This window comes from Myodes glareolus, chromosome 19, assembly GCF_982192425.1.
Source record: "Myodes glareolus chromosome 19, mMyoGla1.1, whole genome shotgun sequence".
Classification (NCBI taxonomy): domain Eukaryota; kingdom Metazoa; phylum Chordata; class Mammalia; order Rodentia; family Cricetidae; genus Myodes; species Myodes glareolus.
In genome coordinates this window covers 44,734,237-44,744,164 of record NC_142044.1, presented here as the reverse complement: position 1 = coordinate 44,744,164, position 9,928 = coordinate 44,734,237, and positions in this window count along the sequence as shown.

Genomic DNA, 9,928 nt, shown 5'->3' with positions numbered 1-9,928 from the left:
ACAGGGGTTCCCAGGTGTCCAAGGAGATGTCCCCAGGTTGTTCCTTGGGCAGCAGAGGAGAGGGTGCCTGAACTAGCCTTATCCCATAACCACATTGATGAATATCTTGCATATCACCATAGAACCCTCATCTGGCGATAGATGGAGATAGAGACAGAGACCCACATTGGAGCACTGGACTGAGCTCCCAAGGTCAAAATGAAGAGCAGAAAGAGGGAGAACATGAGCAAAGAAGTCAGAACCGTGAGGGGTACGTCCACCCATGGAGATGGTGGGATTGATCTAATGGGAGCTCACCAAGGCTAGCTGGACTGGGACTGAACAAGCATGTGATCAAACTAGACTCTTTGAACGTGGCTGACAAGGAGGGCTGACTGAGAAGCCAAGGACAATAGCATTGGGTTTTGATTCTACTGCATAGACTGGCTTTGTGGGAGCCTAGTCTGTTTAGATGCTCACCTTCTTGACATGGATGGAGGGGGGAGGACCTTGGACTTCCCACAGGGCAGAGAACTCTGACTGATCTTAGGATTGGAAAGGGAGGGGGAGAGGTGGAGGAAAATGAGAGGCGGGGAGGAGGTGGAAATTTTTAATAAATAAAAAAAAATTTAAAAAAAGAAAAAAAGGGGGAGATTGAATGGGATAATAGGTAGTTTACTGTGAACTTACTCACACTAATAATAATAGTGAGTAATAGAGTGAATACTTGTGAGCTATTATTTATGGACAATTTACATTGGTATAGATTCTCATATAATGACATAAGTTCAAATTATATTTTTTATTTCTGCTTATAATATTTGTACACCTATGCAAAGTTGTTTTATCAGTTTGTATACATGCATATTACTACCTCTGTTTAAGACATTTTGTATATTAATACAATTTTTAGGATATATTTATCATATTGCATTATATATTTCTACCTCTGATCAAGATACTTAAACATTGTTTACATTTTGAGGTCATTGCCCTCAATGTTTACAGATTATTCAATATTCTGATGAAGTCTTAGTCTTTAAGTTATACAGGTATTGAGTATTATTGGTCAGTAGTCATTCATGATTGTTTTACTTATAATCAGACTAATTAGATTCATTAGATACATAGAGATTGTATTCTGCATAGATAGGTAATCTTCAACCACTTCAAAGATCTATAGAACATTTAAATAACAGGGTTCTGTTGACGTGAGACACAATTGCTCATGACAGCACCAATCTATTCCTGAGAGAACACTGAGCACCGAAGACACTCCACTTGGAGTTTGTTTTCTTCTTGGCACAACTGGCCTTTGGGAAAGGAACTGCCCATGCCTCAACCACTGACAAAGTACATGGTGTCTGAACTGGACAAGCAGGATACAAGGAAAAAGACTTCAAAACCATGCCAAGACAGGGTAAGACATTCTGAAAATTTTCATGCCTCTAAAAATGGTCTGTCAGTTACTCTAGGCCTTAGTCAAAGTTGGTTACTTCAACATTACAAATGAGACTTTGCATGATTGCTCAGGTAGCCAGTTTTCTCTGTCATATGCTGCACATTTTGGATGCTGCTTGACTGTACTTCCTGCCTACTCAAGTAGTATTATCTCCCATCTCAAGCCTTTGAAGGGATTAAAGATTAGATAGTTCTAGTTATCTTTCTCTTATGATTTAACCAGGAAAACTATGCAAGACTTAGACTCCTCAGGAGTCTCACTGTTAAGGGTTTTGGGGAGGGCATAGACATAAGCATGGCTTGGGGGTGACCAAGTGGCATGGCTGACTGACTTCCTCCAAGTCAGTCTCTGGGTATATGAGGCCATTTTCCTAAACTTTATTTAAAGCTCGTTTCAATGGTCTTCCATGGTCCTCAGCCCCAGCTATGCAGAGACACTGCTATCAACATGTCCCAGGGCCTCAGACATTGCCTCCCCATGGTCTCACAGGTCTCAAGCACTTATCTTGGAACCTGAAGGACAGAACTGGCCAAGCAGAGGTCACAATACTGCCCTGGTTATGCTCCTTGGCATGTACACAAATCCATGTATTTATCTGAGCATCGTTAAGGATTTATGACAGTCAGGTATCACTATATTTATCAGCCTTACCATTTTATTTCTCACGGTGTTGGGAATTGACCCCAAGGACTTACACATGTTCAGACAGCATGTTCCAGTGCTCCATGCCTCAGAGTGTATGAGAATGGAGTTATATGTTCATTTTGTAGGTATATATGTTGATGGTGTAGATGTATTTGTGTATAGGCTTGTGTGTCGTATGTAGATATATGGGGGTGTAGGTTCGTGTGTGGTGCCAAATGTGAATGTTGTATATGCATGTATATGTGCATGTGTCTGTGTGTGCAGGTATGTTTCTATGTGTGTGCATGTGGGTCTATGAATGTGTGTGAGAGAGAGCATGTGTCTGTTATGTGTCTGTCTGTGGGTATGAGCATGTATCTGTGTGCATGTAGCTCTGTGTTTGCAAGGGTCTACTTGTGTGTGAATGTATGTGTCTCTGTGCACATACATGTGTGACTGTGTGTGTGCATGACTATGTTTCTGTCTGTCTCTGTGTTTGCATGCATCCTAATATGTGTACATATGTCTGTGTGTAAGAGTGTATGTGTGAATCTGTATGCACTTATATCTCGTGTTTATGTTTCTATGTGTGTATATGTGTCTGTGTGCACATGTGTGCACATCTGTGTGCGCATGTGTCCACAGGTGTGGGTGTGTGACATATGTGTCTGTATGTACTTCGCTATGCTGTACATGTGTGGGAGGGTACATGCACCCTTGTGTTGATGCTACTGCCTGTACATCTGCATGAGGATACAAGAGGTCAATCTCAGGTGTCTGTCAATGTCATCCTCAACCTTATTTTTTAAATGATATTTTTATGTTATTTGCATTGGGGTTTTGCTTCTTTGTCTGTCCGTGTGAGGGTGTCAGATGGTAGAGTTAGACAGTTGTGAGCTGCCATCTGGGAACTAGAAATTGAAAATAGTCCTCTGCAAGAATAGCTGGTATCCTTAAAATGCTGAGCTATCTCTCCAGCACCGCATTATTAATACTATTAGTATTACTACTACTATTACTGATATTATTATGAGAACCTGGAGCTCATCCATTCAGTTAGAGTAGCTGGCCAGTGATTTCCCAGGATATACAATTTCTGTCACCACAGCAGTGGATACTGTCACATACCACCAAGTCCAGGCCTGCATAGGTACTAGGATCTGAACTCAGATCTTTCTGCCTCCACAGCAAGCTCTTTAACCCCAGAGCCATCTCCCAAGCTGCCTCCTGCCAGTTTGCCTGTATATCATCTCAGAAGAAGAAAAAAACATGAAGCACATGGTATTTCTCTTTCATTAAACTTAGATAATTTCTGTCCTTGGACTTTTCGTTTTCTTTTCTCCTTGTTTTGGATTGACTGTACTGATTTCCAGAATTGCTTTACCACCTGACATTTCCATGAAGAGAACCTGGAGGACCCAGTCCCTGCAACCCAAGCCTGACAGAAGCCCTCCAGATGCTGCAGCATTTCTACCTTACCCCTGCCTGCCTGTCACCCTCCAGATGCTCCAGCATTTCTAGCTTTTGGGGTCCCCAGTCCATCTGGGACACCTGTGGTAGGTGAAGATCACTGACGTGTGGGCTGAACCATCTCTCAATAGACAAAAAAGAACAGCCAACATAGCACTGGCACAAAGAAAGAACTTGCAAAGTTCAAGGATCCCTCTCCCCTGCTCCTGCCTGGCCTCATCATGGGACCATGCTTGTAAGAAAATACATCCTGTGCCTGGCCCAGGGGAGCTGAAATCCTAATAAACAGACATGATATCTTTGACCACTCTAGCCTGAGTGCTGCATTGGGAAAGCTGATTTTTGGCAACCAACCCCAGCCATGCTGTTGGTTGGGGTTTGTGAAACCTTCATACTAGGGTAGTTACTTCACTACTCATGATTTGAGGCCACAGTGAGCAATTATGATAGGATCTTACCTATGGAATCTCAAACTACAGAACCAATGTTATCAATGGCATACTATTTATATGTAAAATATTGTAGAATTTATACATATTTTGATTTAATGACAAATCAAACGTGAGAAAACAGACCAAAAACAAAACAAAGAGGAATAGGGAATCAAAGTACAGCCGAGGAATATCAGTTAGGTCAAAGAGAAATGACTTGGAAGAACAAAGAGTCAGTTATAAGAGTGGAGGGCCCTGATCCCAAAAATCCACAGCATGCTCAGCCAGCATGCTCTAGTGCTCCATGCCTCAGAGTGTATGAGTGTGGGTTCATATGTTCATTATGTAGGCATATGTGTTCGTGGTGTAGGTACATTTGTGTATAGGCTTGTGTGTGGTGTGTAGGCATGTGAGAGGTTTAGGTTCGTGTGTTAGCATATATGAATGCTATGCATGCATGTATATGTGCATGTGTCTGTGTGTGTATTATCTCTGTGTGTGTATGTTTCTATGCGTGTGCACCTAGTCTATGAATGTGTGTATATGTATATGTATATATATATATGGGTATGAATGTGTCTATGTGTATGTATCTGTCTGTGGTGTATGCATGGATCTGTGTGCATGTAGCTCTGTGTGTGCATGGGTCTGCGTGTGTGTGAATGCATGTGGGCCTGTGTATACACATGTGTGTCTGCATGTCTAAGTTACTATCTGTCTCTGTGTTTGTGTGCACATTTGTCTTGTGTGAGTATGCATGTGTGCATTTATATCTCATGTTTATGTTTCTATGTGCATGTATGTGTCTGTTGGTACACATCTGTGTGTGCATGTGTCCACAGGTGTGGGTGTGTGGCATATGTGTCTGTGTGTATTTTCCATACTGTACATATGTGGGAGGGTGCGCACTCCTGGTTGATTCTACTGTCTGTGAATCTATGTGTGGCCACTAGAGGTCAGTCTCAAGCGTCTTTCAATGTCCTCCTCCACCTTATGTTTTTAATGATATTTTTATGTTATGTGCATTGGGGTTTCGCCTGTTTGTCCATGTGAGGGTGTCAGATCGTAGAGTTAGACAGTTGTGAGCTGCGATTTGGTGCTAGAAATTCAACCTAATCCTCTGGAAGAACAGCTGATATCCTTAAATGCTGAGCCATCTCTCCAGCCCCCACATTATTATTACAACTACTACTATTATTATTATTATAACTATTACTACTACTATTACTGTTATTATTATGAGAACCTGGAGCTCATCCATTCAGTTAGAGTAGCTGGCCAGTGATTTCCCAGGAATTACCAGTTCCTGCTACCTAGCTGTGGATACGGTCATGCACCACCAAGCCCAGGCCTGCACAGGTACTAGGATCTGAACTCAGATCCTTCTGCCTCCTCACCAAGCTCTTTCACCCCAGAGCCATCTCCTAAGCTGCCTCCAGCCATTTTGTCTAGGAAGGAAAAAAAATGTTAAGCACATGGTATTTCACTTTTATTAAATTTAGATAATTTCTGTCCTTGGACTTTTCATTTTCATTTATCTGTGTTTTGGATCCACTATACTGATTTCCAGAATTGCTTTACCATCTGACATTTCCATGAAGAGAAGCTGGAGCTCCCAGTCCCTGCAACCCAAGCCTGACAGAAGCCCTCCAGATGCTGCAGCATTTCTACCTTACCCCTGCCTGCCTGTCACCCTCCAGATGCTCCAGCATTTCTAGCTTTTGGGGTCCCCAGTCCATCTGGGACACCTGTGGTAGGTGAAGATCACTGACGTGTGGGCTGAACCATCTCTCAATAGACAAAAAAGAACAGCCAACATAGCACTGGCACAAAGAAAGAACTTGCAAAGTTCAAGGATCCCTCTCCCCTGCTCCTGCCTTGTTCCATCCTGGCACCTTGCTTGTGGTGAGAAAATACATCCTGTGCCGGCCCAGAGGAGCTGAAATCCTAATAAACAGACATGATATCTTTGACCCCTCCCTCTAGCCTAAAACATGCATTAAACAAATCCTTTACAACTGAGCTACATCCTTGACTCAGTAGTAGTTCTGAGTTTCTGTTTGTTTTGTTGCTTATTTCTTTCAGTTTAGAACACATTGGATTATTTGTTTTATTTTGTTGGTTTTTGTTTTGTTTTCTATTCTTTAAACTTCTTTAGACATTGGGTTTCTTTTCTCAACCTTTCATGCCCACTCTCTCTCAGAAGCTCCCTCCTCAGCACCACCCAAAGTTCCTCTTTTTTAAATCACTGTTAACTTCATAAACCCCATCTCTACTCACTGTCTCTGTGGTGGTTCTGTCAGCTTGACACAAGCTGAAGTCCTATGGGAAGAGACAGCTTCAAATCAGACAATGCCCCAGACGACTGTGCCTTAGACAGTCCACAGCGCATGTTCTTTATTGACCAGTGATGTGGGAGGGCCCAGCTCATCATGGTGATGCCAGCCCTGGGCAGGTGGTCCTGAGTGATATAAAAAATGACAATGATGGGGCTGAAGAGATGGCTCAGAGGTTAAGAGAATTGGCTGCTCTTCCAGAGGTCCTGAGTTCAATTTTCAGCAACCACATAGTGGCTCACAGCCATCTGTAATGAGATCTGGTGCCCTCTTCTGGCCAGCAGACATACATGAAGGCAGAATGCTGTATACAAAAGAAATAAATAAATCTTTAAAAAAAATGACAATGATGAGCCAGGAAGAAGCACTCACTCCTCCATGCTCCCTGCATCAGTTTATGCCTCCGGGTCCTGTACTGACTTTTCTAGGCTCCACTCAGTTTCCACAACCTCTATGGTCTCAGTCGGCCCAAACTATTGTTCTCCTGTATCTTTTATTACACTACCCACAAACATGTTCTTTAGTGTTAAATGTGCAGCAGGTTCTATAGAATCTGGGTAGCTCATGGTTCTACTACATGTCTGTTTAATGTGGTCCTAATATGAGCCTTGTGTGACCTAGCTCACATCCCTACATGGTCGTCAGCCTTGTGTGACCCAGCACACATTCCTACATAAGTGTCAACCTCGTTTGGTCCAGCCAATCCCTGGTCTATCTCTTCAACACAACAGGAAGTCGCAATATCAAAACCCTAGGAATGCTGTGTTTAAGGGTCTCTCACTAACGCACCATCTGATCAGTGTGCCCAATGTTTCAAAATGTTCTCTTCGGATAACATGAGTACTTTCAAAGCAAAGAACACCAAAGCACAGCTGTCTCAATTGCTGTTGATCCTTGGGATCAAAGCCCTTCACTCTTACAACTGACTCTTTGTTCTTCCAAGCCATTTCCCTTTAACCTAACTGATGTTCTGCTGTACTTTGATTCCCTATTCCTTTCTGTTTTGTTATTTGTTCATTTTCTAATGTTTACCTTGTCATTAAATCAAAATATGTATAAATTCAACAATTTTTTACGTATAAATAGTAGGCCATTGATAACATTGGTTCTGTGGTTTGAGATTCCATAGGTAAGATCCTATCATAATTGCTCACTGTGGCCTCAAACCATGAGGCATGAATTTACTATCCTGGTATGAAGGTTTCACAAACCCCAACCAACCACATGGCTGGGGTTGATTGCCAAAAATCAGCTCTCTCAATGCAGCAAAGTCACCCAGAGTGAGTCCCACAACTCTTCTCAAGTCAAACTGGCTTTGATTTCCCACCATGCCTAGGACAAGAAACCACAGACCTAGAAATGACTCTAGGTGTCACTGTTGGTCTAGACTTCAATGAACCCAGACAGCTGAAGCCAGCAAAGGGAAGGGCACACAGGACAGTCCAGGACAGACATGTCCAGGTTCCATTTGTCCTATTCCAGTGGAGTCCAAGGGACAATGATTAATCATATGTTGAAAGGTATACAAAGAATTGCAAATTTGGGACAGCGATAAAGCACGTGCTGACATGTGCACAGAGAATTGTGAACTTGGAGCACCCCTGAACACAGATGACCATGAACATCCAGTTCAAGTTTCCTGTTGTAGACATGGCAGATCTGTGCAGCTGACATGAATACCAAGACCCCAGAACTCATGGAAGATGTCTGTATAGGTCCCCAGGATCCTGAAGTGTCACAATGATTAGGAGGCCTCTCAATGCTAGAAAAGCTGCTGTCCTCACAGCTCAGCTTGCTGCAGTGAAGGGATGCAGGAGAAAACCTGCCATAGCCAAAGGTGACAGGTCAGAAACAAGGAAGATGTGTAGGACCCTGCTGTCCTGTCTTAGGCCATCTCTCCAGGCTGGGGAGAGTGCTCCCAGAATCGACATGAGACAGATATAATGGGAACTCACCTAGTGCAATGCTACAGCCTGCACTTTCCGCACTTGGGGATCTGTGACAGAGAATGGCACGTATGGGGCTAGCCTGGGCTATAAAGCAAGGTTTAGGGCTGTCAGAGTATGTAATGACACTACACCTCCCCATGTCCACATAGCTAGGAGAGAGAAAAGAGAGAAAATACTAAGTAAGGAAGAAGAGAAAGAAAGAGAGCAAGATGAAAGGAAAGAGAGTGTTGAGGTTCAGGAGTGACAAGTGACCCTTCGTCAATCATAAAGACGCGTGAGCGGTGACTGAGAAGGTGACACACTGCAGGTAGAGGTCAGGCCTCCATGGTCTCAGGGACAGATGTAGCCTGATAAGAAGCAGCACTGTTAAAAAAAAAAACAAAAACATTATTTTGAGTGAGGTAACCCAGACCCAGAAAGACAATGATCATATGTACTCAATCATAAGTGGTTTTTAAGCATAAAGAAGAGAAAACCAGCCCACAATCACAATTCCAGAGAACTTAGACAACAATGAAGACACCAAGAGAGACATAAATAAATCTTATCTACATGGGAAGTAGAAAAAGACAAGATCTCCTGAATAAATTGGGAGCATGGGAAACTTGGGAGAGGGCTGAGCACGGAGGTGAGCACGGAGGGGATCAGAAAAAATGTAGAGCTCAATAAAAATCAATTAAGAAAAGAAGAAGAACTTGCTCCTGTCTGGAGATCGGGGTGATTGGTGCAGAGTCCCCAAGGCACACGAGGGCCTGGAAAGGCTCCCAGAGCTGGGAGGCTGCTGTCCTCACAGTGATGACTGCAGAGAAAGGACAGAGAAGAAAGCAGCAGCAGGGAAAGGGACAGCAGAGCTCAGGAGTTGATCACATAACCAGCTGTCTGTCAGGTGTGTCGGGGTGGTGACTCCCAGCCACCAATGTGACTCAGGTTGAGGACATTGCTCACAGGGAAGCTCACCGAATCTCACTGCTAAGAGTTTGCAGGTGGGACATAGACATAAGCATGGTTTGGGGATGCACCCAAATGGCATGGCTGTTCTTAGTCTCTACTCTCTCCAAGTCAGTCTCAGGGAATTTGAGGCCGTTTTCCTAAACTTTATTTAAAGCTGGTTTAAACGGTGTCCCATGGTCCTCAGCCCCAGCTATGCAGAGACACTGCTATCAACATGTCCCAGGGTCTCAGACATTGCCTCCCCACAGGCTCATGGGTCTTAAGCCCTTATCCTGGAACCTGAAGGTCAGACTGGCCATGATAAGGTCCCTCTACAGCCCTATTATGTTCCTTGGCATGCACACATATCCACGTATTTATCTGAGCATCTTTTTGGTTTTATCTCAGTCAGACATCACTATATTTATCAACCTTACCATTTTATTTCCAATGGTGTTAGGAATTGATCCCAAGGACTTATGCAGGCTCAGCCAGCATGATCCAGTGATCCATGCCTCAGAGTGTATGAGTGTGGGTTCATGTGTTCACAATGTAGGCATAAGTGTTCATGTTGTAGGTACATTTGTGTATAGGCTTGTATGTGATGTAGAGGCATGTGAGGGGTTTAGGTTCGTGTGTTAGCATATATGAATGCTATTTATTCATGTGTATGTGCATGTGTCTGTGTGTATGTATCTGTGTGAGTATGTTTCTTTGTGTGTGCACCCAGTCTATGAATGTGTGTGT